Source organism: Vitis riparia, chromosome 4, assembly GCF_004353265.1.
Source record: "Vitis riparia cultivar Riparia Gloire de Montpellier isolate 1030 chromosome 4, EGFV_Vit.rip_1.0, whole genome shotgun sequence".
NCBI classification, from domain to species: domain Eukaryota; kingdom Viridiplantae; phylum Streptophyta; class Magnoliopsida; order Vitales; family Vitaceae; genus Vitis; species Vitis riparia.
In genome coordinates, this window is record NC_048434.1 from 13,409,676 (window position 1) to 13,437,097 (window position 27,422).

A 27,422-nucleotide genomic window follows, 5' to 3' on the forward strand; every position below is an offset into this window, starting at 1 on the left:
GGAATGAAAAAGTTGAGTTCTCCAGTTTTGAAAAACCCATCCCCGGTGAGGAACGGTGTTGTATGGAGTCGCCACTTACTTTTTATTTTTATTTTTAAAATGGGGAAAATTAAGTAAGAACCAAAACCCCTAATGACCCCAGTAAGGAAAAAAAACGGTTTGCGTAAACTAGATTCTGGGTCCGGGGATCAGGTTACCCATTTTGGAAGGTACCTCATGCAAGGTAGCACCCCTCTAGGCCCGGAACTCGGTCTCTACTAATGAATTGGGTATGTGGGAGCATATGGGTCAAAGATGAAACCCTAGGCTAAATAGATGTCATGAATCACACAATCCTAATTGGTATTTGGCATGCATATGAATTCAACCAACCAAAATAATGGGTGCATACCTGTGGTCCCCAGCCATGCGCTGCATAAAAGGTCAGCCAAACACAGATAAACATGTAACAAACATTCAGGATTAAGCCTCATGCATGCATATGATTCAACAATCAAAACCAACGATGCATACCTGTGGTCCCTAGCCATGTGCTACAGCAAAGGGTGAGTCAGCCACGTAACATGTATTCAAAATCAAGCATCAAATTTTCTGCCAAAAAAGAAGAAAGCTAGTTGAGATCAGGTAATGGACTCCCCAAATGTCATACAAATCAAACTAGACTTACCCTGATCACACCACCCATAACTTCAAAATTGCCCATACTAACTGAAATCAGGCACTGACTTAAACCTTCAAGATGGCTCACAAGTGCCCTATAGAAAATGGGTTTGAACCCCAATGGATAAGGGCTCGAAAAAATGCCGAAATCAAGGGCTACCTAAAGTCCTCCAGCAGAACAGGTTGAACTAGTTCTCAACTGGTACAAGCTATTGAGAAGAATTCCCAAATTTTTCTAGAAACCTCCTAAATGAGTGAGGATTCAAACAAAAGAAACGGTTCACAATTCAAAGCCCGTATGAGTGAGAACCGGACCAAGAAAGGCAGGTGTTCCTCATGGCTGACAGAGGTAGCCAGTTATGATGCTGAACCGGTTGAACCGGTTCCCAACTGGTTCATCTAGTTGATAAAAAATCCCAAATTTGGTCAGAAAGTTCCTAAGTGATTAAGGAAGCAAAAAAAAGAAACGGTTCTCAATTCCAAGCCCGGATGAGTGAGAAACAGACCAAGAAAGGCAGGTGTTCCCCATGGTTGACAGAGACAGCCAGTTATGGTGCTAAATTGGTTGAACCAGTTCCCAACTAGTTCATCCGGTTGATAAAAAATCCCAAATTTGGTCAGAAAGTTCCTAAGTGATTAAGGAAGCAAAAAAAAAAGAAACGGTTCTCAATTTCAAGCCCGGATGAGTGAGAAACAGACCAAGAAAGGCAGGTGTTCCCCATGGCTGATAGAGGCAGCCAGTTATGGTGCTGAACCGGTTGAACCGGTTCCCAACTGGTTCATCCGGTTGATAAAAAATCTCAAATTCGGTCAGAAAGTTCCTAAGTGATTAAGGAAGCAAAAAAAAAAAGAAACGATTCTCAATTTTGAGCCCGAATGAGTGAGAACCGGACAAAGAAAGGTAGGTGTTCCTCATGTCTGACAAAGGCTGCCAGCTATTGTGCTGAACCGGTTGAACCGGTTCCCAACCAGTTCAGCCGATTGATAAAAAATCTCAAATTCGGTCAAAAAGTTCCTAAGTGATTAAGGAAGCAAAAAAAAAAAGAAACGGTTCTCAATTCCGAGCCCGGATGAGTGAGAACCAGACCAAGAAAGGCAGGTGTTCCCCATGGCTGACAGAGGCAGCCAGTTATGGTGCTGAACCGGTTCCCAACCGGTTCATCCGGTTGATAAAAAATCCCGAATTCAGTCAGAAAGTTTCTAAACCATTCATAACCAATCAACAACAATCATGTGTGGCCTTTATTATCGACACCCAAGCAATACAATCTTCATATCAAAGGGAAGAAAAGATGATGAGGAAGGAGAAAAACATATGAAGACGAGGAAGATAAACTGTCAGCAAAGAAAATTCAGCATGTTTACCTCAGAATCTCCACCAAATATGATCCGTGTATGCCAATGATAACTCCTAAAACTAAGATGCTGTCATTCTCCTCTTCAAAGAAACCACAGTGCTGAAGCTTTCCCCCATGCTCTCAACTCAAAAGATGCTCCTAACCTTTTTGTTTCTCTCACTAGCAAAATTTCCCCTCTCTCAGAAAATGCCAAAAGGTCATTTGCTCTCCTCTCTTCCCACCTTTTATACTCATACCCCTCTCAGCATTTGAGCCTCTTGGGTCCCTTCCCCTTCAGCACCGAAATCCCCTTCATCAGCATGGGAACCACACCCCTCATTGCTTCTCTTAAACTTACAAGGCCAGCTCACTCCCTTTAGCTTTCAGCTTGCTTCACCACCAAGAATCCATATGGATTTGTGGTGGGCTACAAGGAACCCAAACCAAGGCCCAAAATGGACCCACAACATCGTCCAAAACCAATCTGGAGCTTACGGGCCTGAGCCATGTAGGATTTGGGCCCCAAAATTACTAGAATTAGTGTTTTACCTCAGCTGACTCAATGAACCGGCTGAACCGGATGAACCGGATGCCCACCAGTCTAACCGATGGCAAAAAAATTTGAAAATTTGACAGAATGTTCCTAGAAGAGTAAGGAATCCATGAAAAAAAACGGCGCATGATTCTGAGTTCAGAAGAGGGAGATATGATCAAAACAATTACCAAAAATTAGTGTTCTACACCGGCTGACTCGATGAACCGGCTGAACCGGCTGCCAACCAGCCGACCGGTTGCAAAAACTTTTGAAAATTTTACAGAATGTTCCTGGAAGAATAAGGAATCCATAAAAAGAAATGGTTCTTGATTCCGAGTTTGGATGAGGGAGATACGATCAAAACAAGCCCGAGTGCTCCGAACCTCAACATGCCCCTATAAACTCCAACTAAGCTAAAACATCGGGATGACCCCACTTCCTTCCTATAGCGTGATGTGAATGACTAGGAAAATGGTCATGGTGACCCTCCAAAATGAACCACATATGCACCATAATGGACCACATACAAACCCACACGAGGCTCGAACACCGACTAAGCCCAAAAGGGGCCTAAGTGGTGCCATATGCGAACGATGGGTGGATGTGACACCCGAAGGATAAATGCCAATGTCGAGGGACAAAATTGAGAGTTTACACTTTTGTTATCAACCTAAATCATAAAATCAATCAAAACTTAGGCCCTTAAGAATTGAGAGCATTAAGTGCAAAATAGATACACAAATAAATTGATGCAAAATAGATAATTAAATTAAACTAATCAAAAACATAAATCGTGATTGAACTACATCTCAGCCCTAGACAAAGGAAATTAGTTCATGTCAAAATGAAAAACAAACATCCTGAATTACAATCATAAAGAAAATGGAAGAATAAACCATAAAAATAGAAGAAAATCTACAAATCCCCTTCTTGTTCTCTAAGCTCCCCCAAATAAACCCTACTTTTGTCTATTTATAGCCCCAGTATCGCAAACTGACGTCCCACCTAATTCGGATCTGAACAGAATGAGATAAGAACGAATAATTTTCAAATTTTAAATATCGGGCCGCGACGCTCAATGCCTCCTGCCGCAATGCTTTAGTCTCGAGTCCTGAGGATTTCTGAAATTCCTTTGGGCGCCACAACGGACAAGTTCCTCCCACCACAGCAGTTTTGTCTCAAGTCCCCAACTATGATTTTCCACATGCGTGTGCCGTGGCATTTAAGTCTTACCTGCCGCAGCACTTTTCTCTTGGGTAAGCTATGCAAATTGTCACATAAGAGGCCGCCGCGGCGCTTGAGAGCTCCTGCTATGGCGGTTTTTACATTTTCGACGAACTTCATATTTTTCTTCCAATTTTGCCTCATATTGCTTCATTTTCGTACTCTTGGCTATTTGAGACCTAAAATAATAAAAATAATGATTGTTAAGATAAAATTACTCTTAAACTAATGAAATATCAAGTTAAATCATAGATAATAAGTCGCTCTAAATCAATTTATCAAATTCCCCCAAACTGAACATTTTGCTAGTCCTCGAGCAAAAACAAAATAAAATCTAACCTAAAATTATCCTAAAAACAATTAAATCACAAACTAAATCAAGACTCAAAACTTCTCAAACTTCGAGAATCAAATTCATTCATCAAGTTTAATTCATAATCTTGTCTCAAAAATTACTAATAACACAAAGTCGTCAAGAATCTATCGAAAATTTAAAAAATTAGAAGGGTCAACTAGACATTCATTCCATTCAAACCTTCAATCTTCCGAAAAATCCAAGTAAGCAACCTTTCAAACAATCAATTCTACTACCTGAATAATTTTATAAAAACAATTATAGACAAAGTCGACCTCTAAAAAGTAATGTATGATATCAAATCTCATAGGCTTGGCTTTCTTGTCACTCTCCACTAATGTAGACTCATCATGTTACCTCGGATCAAAAGGTCTTTAATAAGTTTGTAATGTTAAGCTAAGGTGTTGGCTTACAAAGAATGGAAAGGATAAATTCAAAAAATGAGAACACTCACAATTGAACAAAATGTAACAGACTCAAGAGCTTTTAATACTAACATCACTTCATATCATCTTGAAACTTTTCATATTTTTTTCCTTCTTTCGTGCTCATAAACATTTTCCACATATTTCACCACTAATGCCATTCTTTCTCCTTTTTTTTTTTTTTTTTATGCACACTCTTCTTTTTTTCTTTTTCTTTTTTCTTCAAAACCCCCAAACTAATTTCTCTATTATACTGGTGTTAACAATACACTTTTCCATCCTTTCCTCCTTAATAAAATATTTTTGCTCTCAAACAAAATAAATAACAAACATGTAAATGTTCTCATCAAGGGTAAGGATAAGTGTTCTCGAATAGGTAACTAGTGGATAAAATATTCTGGGTAAGGTAAGAAAAGCCCCAACGATCCAAAAATGGCTTAAATCATCTCCTAAGTAACATGAAAATCTATAATTTCGCCTCAAGTAACAATCAGTCAAGTTCTAAAATTTGTTAAGATCTATAATCATCCACATTTGTCTAAATAAAATGTCTCTAAGCATGCAAAACAGGATCATTATCAAAATCACCATACTAGACCAACATCGAATCTCAAATCCAAATAGAACAAACATCCAAATTATCCTCAAAATCTAAGTAATATCAAATTCCATCTCAACAACCATGCATCATAGCAATCAATATAATATCATTGACTATATGAATCAACTCGAAGAACTAAAAAAAATAATGCTCAAAAATCAAGAAGCTTCGAAAACATTTTTAACTGAACTTAGCTAAACCCAAAAGAAATTAATTGTTCCCCCCAAACCAAATTGCTTTCATCACCCTCAATGAGCAAAAGAAAATAAGGTAAGGAAAAATTAAGGAAAACAAAAACTCCCTTTTTGATGAATTTTTGGGACACATAAAAAAATCGCTCATTTTTCATTTAGTAGTGTCCAAATTGCAGCAAAAAGGTAGAAACAATCACCCCAAATCGCGACCCAACAAGAAGACAGATTGGATCTGTGATTTCTCTTCCAAAATTACACCAAATGAAGCTTCAATCTTGCCAAATCTCTAAAACCCGTGAGTAAACCCAAAAAAAAAAAAAAAAAAATTGGAGTTTAAATGTGATTAAGATCGAAAGATAGAGAGAAAATGGAGAGAATATGAGAAAATGAGAAAATTTGTTCATGAAAAAATGAAGGAAGATGACCCTTTAAAACACCCACTTACTTATCACGCAGCGGTGATCAAGTCTTTCCACCGTGCTGCAAAGCCCTAATTTTTACAAGATAAATTCAATTGGGGGTGATCGCTGCGACGCAAAGCCTTACCTGTCGCGGCGGTTAAGCCTCGGGTCTTCTTATGAGCAGTGTTTGAAGAGTCAGCCACGGCACTCAATGCCTCCCGCTACAGCGCCTTTCATTGGGTAAGTAAAAAAACCTTTTTTCTCTTGAAAATAAAAGAAAAGTAGTTAAAAATAAAAATAATAATTAATCCTAAACTACCAAACAATTAACTTTAAAAATTCACTAACTAAATTACTTTGAAACAAAATAAACAAAATTAATAAAAATCCTAACAACTAAGAATAATTCAAAATTTGAAAATAAAAATTGCTCAAAATAAATCGAGTTGCCTCCCAAAAAGCGCTAAAATTTAAGTCGTTAGCTAAACTTTCTCCACTTTTCTACTCCGAAATTGAAAGCACAACAGACACCCTTTCGGTGCTAAAATTTCCTCCTAAATAGTGTTTCAATCGTTGCCCATTCACTGTAAAAGTTCCCTTTGATGGATGATGAACTTCTATTGCTCCTGATGGTAAAACCTTGTTAATTATGAATGGACCAGACCATCGCAATCTTAATTTTCCTGGAAAAAGCTTGAGACATGAGTTGAAAAGAAGAACTTGTTGATCAACTTCAAAATCGCGCTTCTAAATATGGTTATCATGCCATCTTTTTGCCTTATCCTTATAAATCTTAGCATTCTCATAAGCATTATTACGGAACTCTTCGATCTCATTTAATTGTAACAATCACTTCTCTCCTGCAGTTCGTAAGTCAAAATTCAAGAATTTAACAGCCCAAAATGATTTTTGCTCCAACTCAACCGGAAGATGACATGATTTACCATAAACCAATTGATATGGGGACATCCCAATAAGTGTCTTGAATGCAGTTCTATAAGCCTATAATGCGTTATCCAACTTACTTGACCAATCCCTCCTAGAAGAATTAATTGTTTTCTCCATAATTCGCTTGAGCTCATGATTAGATACCTCAACTTGACCACTTGTTTGCGAATGATAAGGAGTAGTTATACGATGTGTTACTCCATATTCACCCAATAGTGACTCAAATTGACTGTTACAAAAATAAGATCCCCCATCACTTATGATAGTTCTTAGTGTACCAAATCTTGCAAAAATGTTCTTCTTAAGAAATTTAACCACCACCCTAGCATCATTGGTCTGCAGCGCCTCAACTTCAACCCATTTGGAAACGTAATCTATAGCAACCAAAATAAAACGATTAGCATAAGAGGATGGAAAAGGACCCATAAAATCAATACCTCATACATCAAACAATTCTATTTCTAAAATATTAGTTAGAGGCATCTCATTTTTCCTAGATATATTCCCAACCCTTTGACATCTATCACAATTGGAAACAAAATTAAATGAATCTTTAAAAAGAGAATGACAATAAAATCTTGATTGTAAAACTTTGGCTACAGTTTCAGTAGCTCTAAATGTCCTCCAACTTCACGGGAATGACAATGATGTAGAATACTCTCCATCTTCTCTTCTGGCACACATCTCCTAATTATCTGATCGGCACATTGCTTATATAAGAAAGGATCATCCCATATATAGTACTTGAGATCTGAGAAAAACTTCTTCCTCCTTTGATAAGTAAGCTCGGAAGGCAAAATCTTCTTAGCCAAATAGTTAACAATATCTGCATACCATGGCACTTCTTCAACTAAAAAAAGCTACTCATCAGGAAATCTTTCATTAATATCATCATCAACTGCTTCATTAGGTTCCACATGATTCATCCGAGAAAGATGATCTGCAACTAAATTCTCGGTTCCTTTCTTGTCTTTGATTTCCAAATCAAATTCTTGTAGCAGCAAGATGCAACGAAGTAGCCTTAGCTTTGCATCTTCTTAGCAAACAAATACCTCAAAGCTGAATGCTCGGTATAGACAATCACCTTAGAACCTATCAAATAAGACCGAAATTTGTCAAAAGCATACACAACTGTTAAAAGTTCTTTTTCAGTAGTTGCATAATTTACTTGAGCCTCTGTTAAAACCTTGCTAGCATAATAAATCACATGAAAAATTTTACATTTCTGATGCCCTAAAACAACACCTATAGCAAAGTCACTAGCATCACACATCAATGTAAAAAACAATTCCCAATCAGGTGCAACAATAATAAGATAAGATATCAGTTTAGATTTAAGAGTTTCAAAAGCATTTAAAAGTTTCAAAAGCACTTAAACATTCTTTAGAAAAATAAAAAATTGCATCCTTAGCCAAGAAATCACAAAGAGGTTTAGAAATTTTTGAAAAGTCCTTAATGAATCTTCTATAAAATTCTGCATGACCAAGAAAGCTTTTAATTCCCTTAACATTTGTAGGTGGTGGCAGCTTCTCAATCGCATCTATCTTGGCACGATCCACCTCAATTCCTTTTATAGAAATTCGATGTCCCAACACAATACCTTCTCTTACCATAAAATGGCATTTTTCCCAATTTAAAACCAAGTTTGTATCAACACATCACTGCAAAATCAAAGAAAGATTAGAAAGGCAATCATCAAAAGAAGAACCAAAAATAGAAAAATCATCCATAAACACTTCAATGTATTTTTCAATCATATCGGAGAAAATGGACATCATGCAACGTTGAAAAGTGTTTGGAACGTTGCATAAACCGAATGGAATTCGTCGGTATGCAAAAGTTTCATATGGGCATGTAAAAGTGGTCTTCTCTTGATCTTCCGGTACTATGGGGATTTGATTGTATCCCGAATATCCATCTAGAAAACAATAATAATCATGATCGGAAAGTCTCTCCGCCATTTAGTCAATGAAGGGTAAAAGAAAGTGATCCTTTCTTGTGGCATCATTAAGCTTCCGGTAATCAATTCAAACTCTCCAACTGGTTACCGTTCTTGTGGGAATAAGTTCGTTGTTATCATTCTTCACTACAATTATACATCCTTTCTTAAGAACTACTTGAACTGGACTTACCCATGTACTATCGGAGATTGGATAAATTATACCTGCATCCAAAAGCTTCACAACCTCTTTTTTAACCACTTCTTGCATAGATGAATTCAATCTTCGTTGTGGTTGAATTGTTGGCTTGTAGTTTTCTTCAAATAGGATCTTATGCATGAAAATCGATGGGTTTATTCCCTTGATGTCATTAATAGTCCATCCAATAGCTTTCCTATGCTCCCTCAAAACTCTTAATAGTTTTTCCTCCTCCAAATCATTCAACGAAGAGTTATTAATAATAGGATAAAAACCAAAATCTTCTAAGAAAGCATACCTGAGATGAAGATGGCAATAATTTAAGTTCAAGTTTAGGAGGCTTCTTCTTTAATGTATGATTTTTAACATGAATGGCCTCTAATTCCTCAAATTTTAACTTTCTTGGAAACTTATAAGTTGGCAATGCATCAAGATTATTAACACATTCAATTATATCATCATCATCACAAAGAGTTCCTAAAGTTCTACCATTCATTATACAATTTTCTAAAGGTGAAGTAGGAAAAGTTTTATGAAATGTTTCAGCTACCACCCTATCCAAAACACTGATTGCAAAGCATGCATCAACATCATATGGAAATTTCATAGCCTAAAAAACATTAAATGTAACTTGTCTTGAACCCTTAAAATCAACTTACCTTGATGAACATCTATAAGAGTTCTACCTGTAGCAAGAAAAGGTCTTCCTAATATAAGTGGAACTTCCCGATCTTCTTCCATATCTAATACAATAAAATCAGTCGAAAATATAAACTTATCCACTTTTACCAAAACATCCTCAATAATGCCTCTTGGATGTTTGATAGATCTATTTGCAAGCTGCAAACATACCGTAGTGGGCTTCACTTCCCCTAGTTCAAGTTTCCTGAAAATAGAAAGAGGCGTCAAATTAACACTTGCACCAAGATCACATAAAACTTTATCAAAATCAAAATCACCTATAGTGCAAGGTATAGTGAAACTCCCTGGATCTTTTAGCTTAGGAGGAAGCTTCCTTTGAAGAATGGTACTACACTCTTCAATGAGCATCACCTTCTCATTGTCCACCAATTTCCTCTTATTTGATAACACCTCCTTTAAGAATTTAGCATATTTCAGCATTTGCTCTAGCATATCTACAAAAGGAAGATTGATATGTAAACTCTTAAAAATACCAATAAATTTATAAAATTGCTTATCTAAATTTTGTTTTTTCAGCTTTTGAGGAAAATGGATGGCATTAGATGATGGTTTTAGAGTAGATGAATGTATAGGAGGGCAAGTAACTTGTTCCTTGGGAGCTAAAGTATCTTCCTTATTTGCTTGTTGCTCGGCCTCCTTTGATTGTTCTAACTCCTTCTCACTTATAAGAGTTATGGCCTTTACATGCTCCATAGGATTTGTTTTAGTGATACTAGGAAGTGCTTCTTGAGTTTTCTCCATCAATAACTTAGAAAATCTCTCCCACTTGATGCTCAAGGTTGCGAATACTTGCACCTTGGTTCCTGAAATTTGCTTTAGTATCATCAATAAAATCGTTAGTCTTTTACATAAATTGGGTGAAAACTTCTTCCAAGCTTGGCTTCTTCTCTTAAGATTGGAAACCGGAGGGTGGTTTTTTCATATGAGCATTGTTACTCCATGAGAAGTTCGAATGATTCCTCCACCCTTGGTTGAAATAGTTGGAGTTGGGAATGTATTAACGTTGATTATTGGCCACATAGTTCACTTGTTTAGATGAGTTTGCTTCATATGGACCTTCAACTTGACACTCCAAGCTAGGATGATTACCTGCACGATTTTCACAAACTAAATTAGAAATGGCAGCAACATTTAGTTTCTTAAAATTATTATTTAAAATTACAACTTAAGCAACCAAATTATTAAAAGCATCGATATCATGAACCTCGGTTGTCCTCTTTTGTGCATTTCTATCCGTAGACTTTAAGAAATTATTGGTAGCCATCACTTCTATAAGCCGATATCCCTCCTCTAGTGTCTTATTAATAAAAGCTCCTCCGCTTACTGCATCCACCATGGTTTGAGTATTAGGGTGCAAACTATTGTAGAACGTTTGCACTTACATCCACATTGGTAAGCCATGGTGTGGGCACTTTCTTAAAAGATCTTTGAACCTCTCCCAAGCTTCATAAAGAGACTTTTGTTCTTGCTGTAAAAAGTTAGTTATATCATTCCTCATATTTGCATATTTTACCGATGGGAAGTATTTAGCAAGAAAAACGTTAACCAGTCCATCCCATGTAGTAATTGTCCTCGGAGGTAATGAAATTAACCATGCCTTAGCCTTTTTATTTAGAGAGAATGGAAACAATCGAAGTCTTATTGCATCATCGGTCACACCATTATGCTTGAAGGTATCACAAATTTATAAGAAATTTTCAATATGTAGATTAGGGTCATCATTGGTCAATCCTCCAAATTGAATCGAAGATTGAATCATTTGAATAATTGCCGGTTTGATCTCAAAATTGTTAGCTTGGATGAGTGGTCTTCGAATGCTTGAGACACTCACATTAGGAACAGAATAATCCTTGAGTGCCCTGTTTGGGACTCCATTATCACCATGATTCTCATCCCCCATTGTAGGAACCTCTTGAATTACTTGTTGCTTGCGTTTCCAATTTAGTTTTCGCAGTGTTTTGTTGATATTAAGGTTGATTGGTACTAAGTCCAAACTCCTTGTACATCTCATACACTAAGAAAACCTAAAAAGGGAAAAAAATTGACTAAGAGCAAAAAGAAAATAAATAAAATATCAAAGAAATAACTGGTATTAATATTAGTAACAAATAGTCCCCGGCAACTGATTCATGCCTAATTGGTGTCTCAGCTGATTCGTGTCCAGCTGGTGCTCCTTGATGGCGGGAGTAATCAACAAAATTTATAACCTATTACACCATAAACTAGGGTAGCAAAGAAAAAGCTACTATAGCATAGTGGCTCTAGGATCGTTCACTGGGAAGAGTTTCCAAGCTGAAAATGATATCAATTCAAAGTGAATTGGTACTGTTTCATTTTAAGATTAACTTAAGAAATAAAACACAAACTTTGGTTGAAAAAGGTTTGGACTTAGATTAACAAAACAGCAAGTGATGAAAATTACTTAAGAAGAAAAGCATTCCTTGGAGATTCAGGTTTACAGGGGAGGTTCCTCATGCAATAGCATAGCTCCGGTCAGTTGGTTCAATTCCTCTTATTAGAAAATTAACCTAAAGTAAATTCTCTAACAGGTGCTGCACAAATGCATCCCTCAATTGGATTTCAGCTTTAATTCTCTCACTGATGCAACTTGCAATGGTTCGAGCCTCTCACTTAGCCTTTACCATTCAAGGTGATCTTTAACCTTGGACTTCCTTTCACAAGCTCGCAAGAGATAACTAATGGATGTCTCCTTAGAGTCCAAAAGCTTACCAAGTGTTGGCAATTCTAGAAAATCCTACCTTCAAGTCACCTCCCAGAGGCTCACAAGGGGTAAACTAGTGCATCTCCATGGTTAAAGATCACTTGCCTTACCAAGTGTTGGCCCAGGTGACTCCAAGGCGTTTTAAGTTAACTAAAAACATAGAAACCATTCATGGGACACACTTTCTCTTCATTCATAGCTGAAACCACAAAGCTTCTGATTCTTGCACTTGGAACCTTTCCCGGCAATCTTAACTCCAAGGAACTAAAAGGTTTAGTTACTCATTCTCTGGGGAAAGCTCCTCAGAGAGTGCATAACTTAGTAAATGAAAAATACAATCAAAGTGAGAAGGTAAGGTAGAGCTCAAGCTCTGTATTTTACTTCCTTTGAAACTTTTACAAAAGGTTCATCACCCTCAGAACAGGCTCCTCGGGCTCTATATATATCAAAATTACATTAATAGCTATTACATGGATATTTAGCCATTTTCCTAACTTAAAAGCTAAGGAATCCTATAATTGGTGGGATACAAGGAGAATTTGGGGATTTAGGCAACAAAAATCTGAAGAAAAATATCTCCAAGTTTCGGTTACAAATATCGGGAAGCACTAAGAACCATTTCGCAGGTGAAAAAGAGGTCTGCGAAATTTCGCAGACAAACAAAAAGGGCTGCGAAATTACTTCGCAGCAAAAGGGTGGTTCCGCAGCGCTGCGAAGTTGGCTTACATCTTGTGGTGTTTGGCTTCCATCACGTCGTGAAACTTCAGGGGAAATCCATAGCATTGTGCAAAAAGGCTGCGAAATCATTTCGCAACAAAAGGGTGATTTCGCAGCACTTTGCTGAACCCTTCCTTCAGCTTGGAGCAGTTGTCTTCCAAAGGCTGTAACTTCCTCATTTCAGCTCCAAATTGTACACGGTTTGAAGCATTGGATTTTTGACTTCATAAGCTTTCAAATGACATATATCATGCATAAATTGGACATCAGGAAGTACTCCAAAAGTGGCTGAAATGACTGTCATCAAGAATGCTTCATGGCTGGATTCTCTTTGCTTCCCCTCCTTGCATTTCAACTTTGCTTATGGCAAAAGTGCTTCAAAGCTTTGGTTCTTCATGCCTCTAAGCTTCCCATTGCTTTGCCAAGGATTCCAAATAACTCTCCTCAATCTCATATTGCTTTGGTGATCAAAAAGCTATCAAAACACCAAAACTTAAGGCAATTTGATTAGAATTGATTGTAAGAGGCCTTAACATGTTAATTGGGTTAAAAGGCAATAACTACTACTCAAAAGTGTTTAAAATGATTAATTACAAGCTATCAAATAACACTTTTTGAGTAGTAATCAGCAACAGCGCCAAAAACTTGATGTGTTATTTCGCAAGTATACGAATCGTTCAAGTAATATAACTATACCTAAGTACGGATATCGAACCCACAAGTACTATGCTACTAATTACTAAATTTTATTATTCCCACTACTATTTGATCAACTGAATTTTTAAAGTTGCAAAATAAGGTAACTTAAACCGTTAAAGAAAATAAATTCAAACTCTTATGATTTAAACGATCTAGGGCTTTTGATTTCACTACAAACACTTTCATGCAATTGATTGCTTAACCTAATTTTTGTTATGCTTTATTTGGAGATTTAATTCCCTAAGCCAACCAATATTTTCTCTTGAAATATATCAAATTGCTCCTTAAATTACTAACCTAACATATCTCTATGTGAATTTAAGTATAAAGGAGTAATTAAGATCTATGGAATTATTATAGATTTAACTATTAATCTCTTAGAACATGGTAATGTATCTCTACTATTCATTCATTCTAACATAATCTATTCTATGGATCTAATTTAGATTCTAACTCTCGTAATCAACCTAAATCATAAAATCAATCAAAATTTAGGCCCTTAAGAATTGAGAGCATTAAGTACAGAATAGATACACAAATAAATTGATACAAAACAGAGAATTAAATTAAACTAATCAAAAATGTAAATCGTGATTGAGCTACATCTTAGCCCAGACAAAGGAAGTTATTTCATGTCAAGATGAAGAACAAACATCCTAAATTACAATCATAAAGAAAATGGAAGAATAAACCAGAAAAATAGAAGGAAATTTGCAAATCCCCTTCTTACTCTCTAAGCTCCTTCCTCTCCCAGGTCTCTAAGCTCTTTCCTCTCCTAGGTCTCTAAGCTCCCCCAAATAAACCCAACTTTTGTCTATTTATAGCCCTTGTATCGCAAACTGAAGTCCCACCTAATTCAGATCTTAATAGAATGAGATAAGAACGAATAATTTTCAAATTTTAAATATCAGGCTGCAACACTCAATGCCTCCTACCACAGGGCTTTAGTCTCGGGTCCTGAGGATTTCTGAAATTCCTTTGGGTGCCATGGCAGACAAGTTCCTCCCGCCGCAGCGGTTTTGTCTTGGGTCCCCAACTATGATTTTCCACATGCATGCACCGCGACGCTTAAGTCCTTCCCGCCGCAGCACTTTCCTCTCAAGTAAGTTATGCAAATTGTCACATAAGAGGCCATTGTGGCGCTTGAGAGCTCCCGTTGTGGCAGTTTTCACATTTTCACCGAACTTCATATTTTTCTTCCAATTTTGCCTCGTATTACTTCCTTTTCGTACTCTTGGTTATTTGAGACCTAAAACTGTAAAAATAATGATTGTTAAGATAAAATTACTCTTAAACTAATGAAACATCAAGTTAAATCATAGATAATAAGTCACTCTAAATTGACTTATCAAGTGCGCGCATGGTGCCTATCTGGTGCGCACGTGATGTGCACATGGTGCCTGTCTGGCTCGCCCACGGTGCGCATGGTGCCTTTGTGGCTCGCCCATGGTACATGCTTGGTGCCTGTCTAGCTTGCCCGTGGTGCGCTCGCGGTGCCTGTTTGGCTCTCTCGTAGTGCATGTTTAACTCACGCATGGCCTCATTTTAACTCCTGGGGTTTTAACCACCAAACCTCCAAGCCATCCTTGCTCTCCGTCTAGGCTCCCATGGGTGCAAGGCCTACCCATGAGGCCCTTTCCTCTAACATTGGGTCAAGAGGCTAAGGGGCTAACACTAGGTCATTACTAAGTTATATGGTAAATATGTGGACCAAGAAATACATAACATACATTTAAATTATTGAAATTAATTAAGAGCTTTTACTGTTTTTCAAAGTACTTTCAATTCATTTCTTTAGATCACCCAAAGCTTTTAGTTATAGTGATAAGACCATGAAAAAGTCTTGAATACTTTACAAGTAACCAAATTTTTAAAAGATATGATGAGTAGACTTGAAAATTTTGTGTGTATCGAATCTTGCAAGGTATAATGACTAGAACTACCATTTCATGTGAAAGAAACGAAGAGAAAAAAAAAAGAAATAATTAGGTGAAAGTCATATGTTTGTCAAAAAATTAAAATTGAGAAATAATCAAAGGATAAAAGAAATTTATATCTAAGAATTTTTTTAAATATGACCATAATTATTCGTCTCTTGAAATGAAATACCTAGAGAAATGGAAGTCTTTCAAGATTTTGATACTAATTAGGTTTCCAAGTCTTTTTAATAATTTCCAATTCACAGCAAGTCCTATCAACATAACTTGCACCATGTTTTAGCAAGATAATTGACTTTGAGTCTTTATTTCATATTTTATATAATGTCAAGTCTTAAGTGCTATTTGTGTGTTTTTTTTTTTTTTTTTTTTTTTTGAACAATTTGCTTTTAGATTTCAAAAAAAAAAAAAAAGTTCTTTTTCACTTTTTTTAATATATTACTTATTTTTAAAAAATGACTAAATAGAAAATTTTAAAATATTATTTTTTTTAATGCAAAACTAAACCACCATAACTAAAATGAACTTATTGATTTTTTTTTTACTTGTTAATATTTAATTACAATAAATATTAAAAAAAAACAACTTAATATATACTTAATACTTAATACTTTTAAGAACTATTTGATATTAATTTATATTTAAATTAAGTAAAAAAAACAAATAAACAAACAAACATGGCCTTACTGTTATTATTTCCAACGCTAATTCTTTTGATCATCATCACTCATTTTTTGAAAAGAAATATATGCAAAAATGGAAGTCTTTTAAGATTTTGATACTCTTCCAAGTTCCTATTCATACCAAGTCCTATCAACATAACTTGCATCATGTTTTATTTTGAGAAAGAAGAAGATATAGAAAATATTATTATTTATTCTCATTGATGATAAATAATATTTATATACAAATACATTTGAATTCTACTCTAATTTAGACTAATAATGGACTTCAACTCTAATTACAATTCTATATTCTATCCAAATTCAAATTAATAATAAATAGATAAATAATAATATTTAAATTAAGAAACACTCTCTCTCTCATGTTGGTGCATAGATGTCTATCATGCTTAATTTGTTTGTTAGATGTTCAAAAATTGGTCTATGGAGTCTCTTGGTTATGATGCTAGCCAGTTGTTGGGTAGTTGGAACAAATGGTGTCCATATAATACCAGCTTCAAGTTTTTCCCTTTATAAAATGTCTATCAATATCTACATATATTAGTCCTATCATGCTGAACTAGATCATATGCAATACTAGTTATGGCTTTATTATTGCAATAAAGCTTCAAAAGGTAGATTATTGGTTGTCTCAACTCTTTTAAGACATGCTTAAGCCACAACAGTTCACAAATCCCATGTTGTTATCACTATAAATTCTACCTTTATACTCTTCCTAGCTATCGCACTCTATTTTTCTCCTCCAAGTAATTAAGTTTCCCTAGACAAAACATGCAATATCATTAAGTCAATCTCCTATGAGTTTTTGTACCAGCCCAGTCTACATCCATGTATACAACTCCTTACTACTCATTTTATTAAAAAAAAAAAATTGTCTTTTTCTTGGTGTATTCTTCAAGTATATTAAAATTCTATAAAATACTTCAAGATGCACTTCAAAAGGTGAATGCATATATTGACTTACCACATAAATTGCAAAGACAATATTTGGTTGAGTGTGAGATAAGTAAATCAAATCACCAACCAATTTTTAGTACCTTGTAATATCCACCGAAACCTTAGTTTCTACCTTTTCGAGCTTTACATTTGGATTTATCGGGGTATTTGAAAGTCTACAACCACTCATTCTTATTTCCTTTAGGATATTAAGAATATATTTTTGTTGTGAAATAACAATTCCCTTATTTGATTGTGCTACCTCTATTCTAGGAAAATATCTCAAGGCTCTAAGATCGTTAATTTCAAATTCAACAGCTAGGCACTTTTTTAAATAAATCATCTCAACCATATTATCTCTGGTTAGAATAATGTCATCCACATAAACTATTAAAATTATAACTTTACCTTCTAGAGAGTATTTGACAAGAGCCTATTTTCTTCATAAAGTGGGTGTGTCTCTCAAACCAAGCCCAAGAAAATTACTTAAGGTCATATAACGACTTTTGTAGTTTACAAACCCTTGAGCCAACCCTTCTATCAAAGATAGGAAGTAGATCCATGTAGACTTCCTTCTTTAGGTCTCCATTGAGGAAGACATTTTTAACATCCAGTTGTTATAATGGCCAATCTAGATTTGTAGCAATTGATAAAAGAGCTTTGATTGTATTTATTTTTGCATCAAGAGAATTTTTTGTTTTGAATTTTCAATCCCATATGTTTGTGTAAATCCCTTACCAACAAGGTGTGCCTTATACCTTTGTAAAGAACCATCATAATTATATTTGATAGTGAACACCCTACTTGTAACCAACAATTGTCTGCCCTTTAGATAAGTTACCACCTCCTATGTCTTATTTTTCTCAAGGGCCCTTATTTCCTCAATAACAGTCTTTTTCCACTTTGGAATTTTTAGAGCCTCCTACATATTCTTTGGAATTTCTATACTAGAAATTTGAGAGGCAAATAAAATAATGGAAGATGACAAATTCTTTTAAATCACAAAATTGAGCATAGGATGTTGACTATAAGACCTAATACCCTTTTGAAATGCAATAGGGATATTAAGATCATTAAAAGACTCTTTATGATTAATATTGGAAGAAGAACATGGTTTAGATGGAGGCTTACCTTTCTCAAGTGGTGAGATTAGTTCTGTTCTCAAGATAAATAGTGGCAATTAAAATAACTTTACCCAAACTTTTGTTGAAAAGATGAGTGATCTAACAACTTCTAAAAAATGTATATTCTTTCTTTCTACCACACCATTTTTTTAGGTGTATCAACACATGAACTTGGATGTATTATGCCATTTTCTATAAAGTAGTTTTCTAACAATTGATTGAAGAATTCTTTTTCATTATCAATTATGAAAATTTGAATATTTGTTTGGAATTGTGCTTTAACTATTTTGTGAAAAATTTTAAACACTTGTACTACTTCTACTTTTTGTTTAAGCAAATACAACCGGGAAACCCTTGTATGATCATCTATAAAGGTGATAAACCACATTTTTCCTAAAAAAGTGTGAACTATGGAAGGTCCCCAAACATCATTATGTATCTTAGAAAAAGGTTTAGAGGCTTTATAGGTTGTGAGGGAAAAAAATGAACGATGATGATTTACAAGTTTACAAATTTCACAATGGAATGAAGATGGATCATTATTAATAAACAACTTTGGAATAGATGTTTCAAATATTGAATATTTGGGATGTCTTAATATAAAATGTTGTAACATTATTTCATTTCCATTAGTTATTTAAATATATTCAAATCAAGTATTATGAGTTTGTTTACCTAGTTTGATTCCATCTTCAAAGAAATCAAATCCTTCACCTTGTCTATCACTACCAATTATCGTCCCCAAGTTCAATTTTGGAATTTACACTGAGATGAGAAAAAAATAGCTTAATATTTTAAAATAGTGATTAATTTACTAACAAACAATAAACTGCAAGATAAATTATGAACATCAAGAACATTATGGAGTGTAAGAAATGGTGAAATTTTGATAGATCATTTTATAACAATAGTTGAAAGTGGTCCATTGCTATTTTTATTTTTGTGTTTCCTACACATGGACTATAAGAAGAAAATAGATTTAAAGAATCAGTCATATGATTAGTTGCACTACAATTTATGATCCATGCCTATTTGAATCAAAGCTAAGAAAGGTTGTTAGAACCAAAAATCTATGATGCATGAGCTATTTGAATCAAGGCTAACAAGGGTTGTAGGAAGATGATTACCTTTTTGGGCTAAGGAATAAGGATGATTACCTTTTTGGGCAAAGGAATAAGAAGGGAATTGATTTAAAGAGACTTGAGACTAAAAAAGTTTGTACAAATACTCTATTTGATCCTTAGTAAAGATGATTACCTTTTGGGCTAAGGAATAAGGAAGATGATTACCTTTTTAGGCTAAGGAATTAGGATGATTACCTTTTTGGGCTAAGGAATAAGAAGGGAATTGATTTAAAGAGACTTGAGACTAAAAAAGTTTGTACAAATACTCTATTTTATCCTTAGTAAAAGATGTTTCTAAGTAAGATTGTTGCCTATGTTTATCACTTTTGGCTCGATAAGCACTACTCTCCTTGTTAGGTTTCTTCTTTTAGTTTTATGGCTTGCTATGAATCTTCCAGCAAGTATCATGAAAATGTCATGGTGTGACCACTATGGTTTATCACCCTTTTTAGAATTCCTTTTTTCTCATTCTTGATAACAATGATAGAACTATCAAATTCTGTTATAGCCCTTGGTGACTTAAGGTTCATCACAATGGATCTTCTAGCCTTTTCTCTTCTAGCTTTGATACTATATTGAGAAAGAAGAAAATAGTGAGATGATGAAGAATATATATATATACACTTATTCTACTTTAATTCAAACTAATAATAGACTTCACTCTAATTCAAACTCTTATCTCCTACTCTAATTCAAACTAATTGTGGACTTCTAAAAACTCTATATTCTACTCTAATTCAAACTAGCTAATAATAAATAGACAAATACTAATATTTAAATCAAGGATAAACAATATTCCTAGATTCTCAACACTTTAGCAAGGCAACTAACTTTGAGGGTTCATTTCATATTTTACATAATGCTTAGTCTTACTATCATTATTTTTTACACTAATTCTTTTGATCACCATTATTCATCTATGTAAAAAATGGAAGCCTTTCAAAACTAATTATTTTTATGACCATTATTTATCTTTTGAAAAACAAATATGTGCAAAAATCGAATTCTTCCAAGATTTTGATGCTCATCAAGTTTCTAAGTCTTTTCAAGTCTTTTTAATAATTTCTTATTCGCACCATGTCCTATTAACATAACTTGCACCATGCTTTAGCAATGCAATTGACTTTGAGTCTTTATTATGTATTTTACATTATGTCAAGTCTTACTGTCACTATTTTGAACCCTAATTATTTTGATCATCATTATTCATTTTTTGAAAAGAAATATGGGTAGAAATGGAAGTCTTCCAATATTTTGACACTCATCAAGTTTCCAAGTCTTTTTTAAGTCTTTTTAATCATTTCCTATTCACACCAAGTTCTATCAACATAACCTGCACCATGCTTAAGGTGGTCTAGTGTCGGTACTATAGGTAAAGTGGTTGGGCCGCTAGGGAGCTGGAGCAAGGAGAGTGGCAGTCGATGGGTGAAGGGAGAAGAAGGAAAGCCAATGTTTTGAATTTTTTGGTTTAAAGGGAATCGGTCAATTCATCTGATTAGCTAGTCCAACCACAGGTTCTCTTGGTCTGATGCCAGTCTAACCCTTGGCTAGCTCAACTCACCGGACCCAATCGGAACTATGATCGGGTGGCGATCAAACTGGTTGAATTGATTGACGATCGAACCAACCGACAATAGGACAGGTTGGACCAACCAATGATCGGACTGGTCAGACCAGCTGATCTGGTCCGATTTTTAAAACCATGTTTAATTCACAAGCTTGAAGAAGGATTTTTAATGGAAACAAAAATTCTTTGATACATTAAATAAGTTTAAAACATTATCCAAGCCTCAAAAATATTTTAGGATGTGTCAAAAAGTCTAAAATTAATAAAACATTCTTAGGGTTAAAAATAGGACAACAAATGGGTGATTTTTGAAAATCAAATATTGTGGGCAATACCAATGCTCAAATTGATTTCCATGAATAAATCCACGTCTTCAACCCTCTAATGATCATGGAAGTAAGCTCATAAGCATTGGAGTTTATCCCATCAAAATTGAGATTTATGTGATTTATCCATATATCTTAAAATTAAGAAAATATGAAAATCATGAATTTGAAAAATTGGTGACTTAGGCCGAAGAAAAGAGCCATAGATCAATCCACAAGACATAAAAATCCCTCTCAATCCTCAAATAAGTATGAAATTGAGCTCCTAAAAGGCATATAGGACCAAATTAGCACTCATAGATGGACAAGAGTGTTGAAATCACAAAGAACCCATAAATGAGGATATTCTCATATGAAATCATGCATTATGTACCAATAATCATGGCAGCCATTAATGTCCACAAAGCAACCACAATTTAAAGCCCTAAATAACCATGGAAAGGGATTAAAAGGATTGAAGATGGCTCACTAAAAATCCTTTTGAAAAAGCCCATCAAAATCATATAAATCATGAGAGCAGCTATTGATTTTATCAAGCATAAAAATGGGGTCAAAGCCTATAGAAGGAGATGTGATCCTTAATCAATAAGAAAATCATTAGAGATACTTGAAATCTCAACCAAAATAAGTTTGAAAAAGCATTTTACAATCATATTTAAAAGAAAAAACAAAAAAAAAATGTCAAAAAAAAAAGTCCTCACAAGGCATTTTTTATTAAAAAAAAATATTTAGTAAATGAACAAATACCTTTGTGGCTCTCAATTTTATTTTGAAATTGTGAAACCAAAGTTTGGTTAAGCTCGATTTTGATGACAACAAAACAAGGTTTAAAACTAATGATTATATTTCAAGTGTGATTAGGCAAGACAATTTCCAAAGTGGCAATCACAAAGACAAATTAAGCCAAAAAGAAATCATGAAGAAGAAGAAGACCTCAAAGAGAAGTGTTTTTCAAGACCCAAGCTTCATAAGATCTCTTTGTAGGGTTGTTGGTGCACTAGGATTTTCATGTATTACATTCTTTACTTATGCACCAAAATCATCTAAGAGTTGTTTTGTTTTAAAATTTTTAAAATTGGATAATTTCATATTGTCAACTAAAACCTTGTGTCAAATGCTTTCCAAACTTGTTTAAAAAGTTTTAAGTTGAAAAAGTTGGTTGTTGAACCGAATGAGGAATCGGTCGACCCCCCAGCTCAACCGATCGAGGGCTTCAAAAAACCTTCTCTTTCTTCCAGAATGGTTGTTCAACCGGTCAAGGTGTGAACAGTAGCCGGTCGAGGTCCAACGGTCACCTGTCAAGCATTAAATGCTAACAACTAGTCAATCGGTCGACCCCCAAATCGCCCGATTGAACCCCCAATGGCTATTTTGGCTTTTTTTCTTCTATAAAAAGGCTTCAAATCTTCATTATTTATAAGTTTAACCTTCCAAAACTTTTCTTGAATATATTTGAACCTTGGAAGAGTGTTTTTTAGTACACCATTATTCTAAAACTTGCATATCTTTAGTGCACCATTCAATCCTAGTTTACTTGTATCATTTGAGCCTAAAGTTTTATACTAGGAGTTTGTGAAATTATTTGTATATCTTTGAGAGGAAGAATATAAGTGTGAGGTATCAAAAGTTCACATATTCCATGTGTGACTGCTCTTAGTTCTGCTTCAACACTACTCTTAGCAACCATGCACAATTTGTTTCTTACTCCTCCATGATAGCTTTATCTAAAAGATTAGCACAAAGTGCCTGAACTAAGGAAGATAAGTGAATATATGCCACAAAGTTTGAAATTAGGTGAGGCATACATGATCTAGTTTCCTTTCTTATTGCCACAGAAATATCTAAAACAGATAAGTCTATTTCATGACTTGATTCTTAACCATAAGGAACTCTCAGTTTATCCTCCTCTTTGAATTTCAAAAGCTATTACCGAGCATGAATATCTCCCCATTCCGTTATTGTCTCCTTGTTTGTAGGTGTCTAAAATTTCTTGATTTAAAACAGAAATATCATTTGAAACGAGGGAATGATTTGAATTTTGTGAGTCTCTAGTTTGACTTTGAGGATTACCTGAAGATTGATGAACAGAATTGTTAGGATTCTGGTTAGGATTTTGTACAGGATTTGATAAGATTTCCAAATTTAAATTTTCTAGCTCATCTAAAGATTTGGTTGGAGAAGTTTCCCAAAAGTACTCTCATTGATTCACTATTGAACTCAAATTTCCTTCCAAGAAATCCTATGGACGTGAATTTCCTTCCCAAAAATCCTTTTCGTTCAAAAATTTTCCACTCAAATTCTCCCCTTGAATTTTTTCTGAAAAAATGAAGTGTCTTCAAAAAATGTTACATCGAGAGATGTGAAATATTTTCATTTCAAATGAATAACACTTATATCCTCTTTTAGTGACTTAGGTGGTGTTTATTTTTTTGCTTAATTCTAAATAGAACCTTAATATTTAATAGTGTTAAATATTAGGTTGTTTGTTTTTGTAGTAATTTATTTTTATTAAGTATTAAAAAGTAAAGAAAAACCAATCTATTAACTTTTCTATTTAGAAAAAGTTACATATTTTGCCTTTTTTTATTTAGTAAAAAGTTTATAATAAATTATGAAAAAGTAGAAAAACAAACAACCTAAATTCTGAAAACAAATTGTTTTCAACGAAAAGCCAAAAAAATAAACATCACCTAAATATCCAAGGAAAATACACTTGTATGCCTTAGGATCTAGTTTTGTACGGTGTGGATCATGATTGTGGACAAACACTAAACACTCAAAAATTTTGAAATCAAGACTTGAGAACATGTGAGACTCTAGATAGGACTCTCGAAGACCGTTTAATGGAGTTTTGTAATTTAAAACACGACTCAACATGCAATTTATTAAATAACATGCAGTAAGTATGGCATTACATTGAAACAATAAAGATTCAATAATGATACTTTGGAACATTGCATTGAAACAATAATGATTCTAACACATGATAGTTTTTTCTTTCTAAAATCCCATTTTGTTGTGAAGTGTTGACACAAGAACTTAGATGAATTATATCATATTTGATATGAAACTCATCCAATACAAAATTAAAGTATTTCATACCATTATCAGTACAAAAAACCTTAACATCTTTGTTGTATTAAGTTTTTACCAAAATATGAAAGTTTAAGTTTTTAAAGACTTGCTCTGCTTCAAGTTTATCTTCAAAAGATAAATCCAACACACCCGAGTATGGTCCTCAGTAAATATAATAAACTAATGTTTGTTAATAAGACTCCAAACACAAGAGGGACCCCAAATATCGTTATGATCAATACAAAAGGTTTCAAAGCACAATATAAATGAGAAGGATATGAAACATGTTTGTATTTTGCTAATTGAAAATTTTCACATTGAAATGAGTAATTATTATTGGAAAAAGATGTTTTAATTTGATGTTCTATGCAAAAGCATTATTTGATCTTTAAGAGAGAGAGAGAGAGAGAGAGAGAGATTCCACACTATAGTATGAGCTTGACTCTTCATCGAAAAATTCTTCTCAAAGTGGTCTAATCTATTGAATTCCTTAGCACTATCAATCATCCTCCTTGAGATCTAGTCTTGAAAAACACAATCAGTGGGAGAAAGTTTTACCAAAAAATTCAACTCTTTAGTAATTTTACTAATAGAAATCATAGGACTGATCTAAACGGGGTACCAATTCTAACTATATATAGGATCCATTTGCAAATTTGATTCTATGATTCTTGGGGCTTGGAGTATAAGATGAGAACAATTTCTCACAGCCTGTCATGTGATCTATAGCCCCGGAGTCTATGATCCACAATTTACTTTTCTTGGTCAAACCACTGAAAGCAGTTAGAGGAATACCTTTTTGCAGCATTAGCGAGGTACTAGATATCTCATTTTCAGAGAGTATTTTGCTAAGATACTCCATTTGTTCTTTAGCAAGTGACACCAGGTGTGCCTTTTGACGCCTCTGGTTTTTTACTTGCTTGGAAACCTTTCGTTTCATGTCATCCTCTTACACTCCTTGGTACATAATCAGTTGGTTTACCATGGATCTCCCAACAGTTATCTTTGGTATGGTGTGGTTTTTTACAATGATCACACCATAGTTGTTCCTTCCTTAAGTGTTTGACCCATGAACAAATAAAAGTAGAATTTTACAATGTTTTCAGTATCGGACCGATCATTGAACCGGAAAAGTTATCGGTTCACAGTTCACTAGTCGGATTAGTGGTCGAACTGCGTCGAACCGGTGATGTCATAAATATATAATTTATATTTTATTAAAATTAAGAATAATTTTAAAAAATTTATATATATATATAATATTAAAATTATAACATTTCATTTTTTTGTATTTAATGTCTATTAATTGATAAACATAAATATAAATGTATTAATATATCAAATTTTATTAAATAGAATATGTATAATATTTAGATATGAGAAAAAAAATTACAAAATTTAATTTTATCTACATATCTATGCATTTTATTATTTTAAAAATATTATATTAATTAATTTATATTATTTTCATATTTATTATTAATAATTATTATAAAAAATTACAAAAAGCATTAATATAAAATATTTTTACCCATACTTACTGAAGGGATTGTGTAGCATGATGGTTGTCTCCTCACAAATTTAATGAGCTCCATAAATAACCTGCTCACTGAAGGAAGAGTAAAGCTGCCTAGTGGGCTGCTGGGGGGAGACAGGGAAGATTTTGGGCCCCAATGCTGCAAGCCCACCTGGTAGGAGGAAGACTAGGCAGATTTTGGGCCCAACACGACAAGGCCCAATGGCGTTTTGGTTCACCCACATGTTGACCGGTTCATAGAAAATCGGACGATTCGTCTGGTTCAACGGCTCAACTGTCAGTCCGTCCGATTCAACGCCAGTCCAAAGCCCCTTCCAACTCTAAAGCTGAACTGGACCGGATCAGGGTCCGGTCGACGGTTCAACAGGTTGAACCGGCCAATCTGGACCCGTTTTTAAAATCATTGGAATTTTATGTGACAAGAGCCGATGAATTTTGAAGCATAACACGTTTGTGAGTTTCTTCATGTCAAACTGCTACAAAGGCTTCTTCAATGGATGGAAGTGGTTTCATTCCAACAAATCTCCCTTGAACTTCATCTAGATCCTTGTTAAGACTTAAGACAACTAAGAAAATCAGACTCGTTCTTTCTCTATCATCTTCCTGTATATCATAGCATCTTCAAGATCGCACCACTAGCAAGCGTTGAAGAAATCTAATTCCTGCCACAATTTGATTAAGGAATCGAAATATTGAGTCAGGTCTAGCTCACCCTATCACAAGTCAAGAGCTTTGTTTCGTAACTCAAGCATTTGAGATGAATTTTCAAGGTCTAAGTATCCCAAATTTACAGCATCCTAGATTCCTTTGGTGGTCGGATAGAACAGGTATGTGGCCCCAATCTTGTCTTCCATTGAGTGTATTAATCAAGCCATAACCATTGAGTTTTAAGCATCCCAATTGAAGAATGAGGGATAAACACTCTTGGGATGGGTGATAGTACCATCTAGGTAGCCCACCTTTCCCTTACCAAGAATTACCATTTGAACAGATCGTGACCATTGAAGAAAATTCTTTCTGTTCAATTTACGTGCCATGATTTATAGGGTCAGATGGTTAAAAATTGTAGTGGGAACAATTTTAGAGGTTGACTAAAACTCATCACCTCTACTTGCTCTTATTCTTGTTTCCTCAACTAATTGTTAGCTTCAAAAGCTCTGATACCATAAAAAACTAATAATAGGAGAAATATGATCTAAAACGAAATATATATTTCATTCATTCATACATCGGGCCTTTATAGGCTAATCAATCCCACTATTTTTTATACTACTGAAACAATCCCTTAAAAATAAGGATATAGATATTTTCCTAACAAGAAGATAATAAAAAGATATTTATAATTGAATACAAAGATCCCATTTTCCCAGATGAAAATGACAGGACTCTTTAACATTTGGCTTTAACCCTCACTCATCAAATAAAATCTGACGAGCCCAATCCAAAGCATAAACA

General features: G+C 34.5%; 1 non-coding gene across 1 annotated transcript; it reads left to right on the forward strand.

Annotated features, from left to right (window-relative positions):
• The first annotated feature begins 10,914 nt into the window (after positions 1-10,914).
• LOC117913713 lies at positions 10,915-11,021 on the forward strand. The gene has a single exon (XR_004651148.1). It is a non-coding gene; the product is annotated as a small nucleolar RNA R71 (small nucleolar RNA).
• The last annotated feature ends 16,401 nt before the right edge of the window (positions 11,022-27,422 follow it).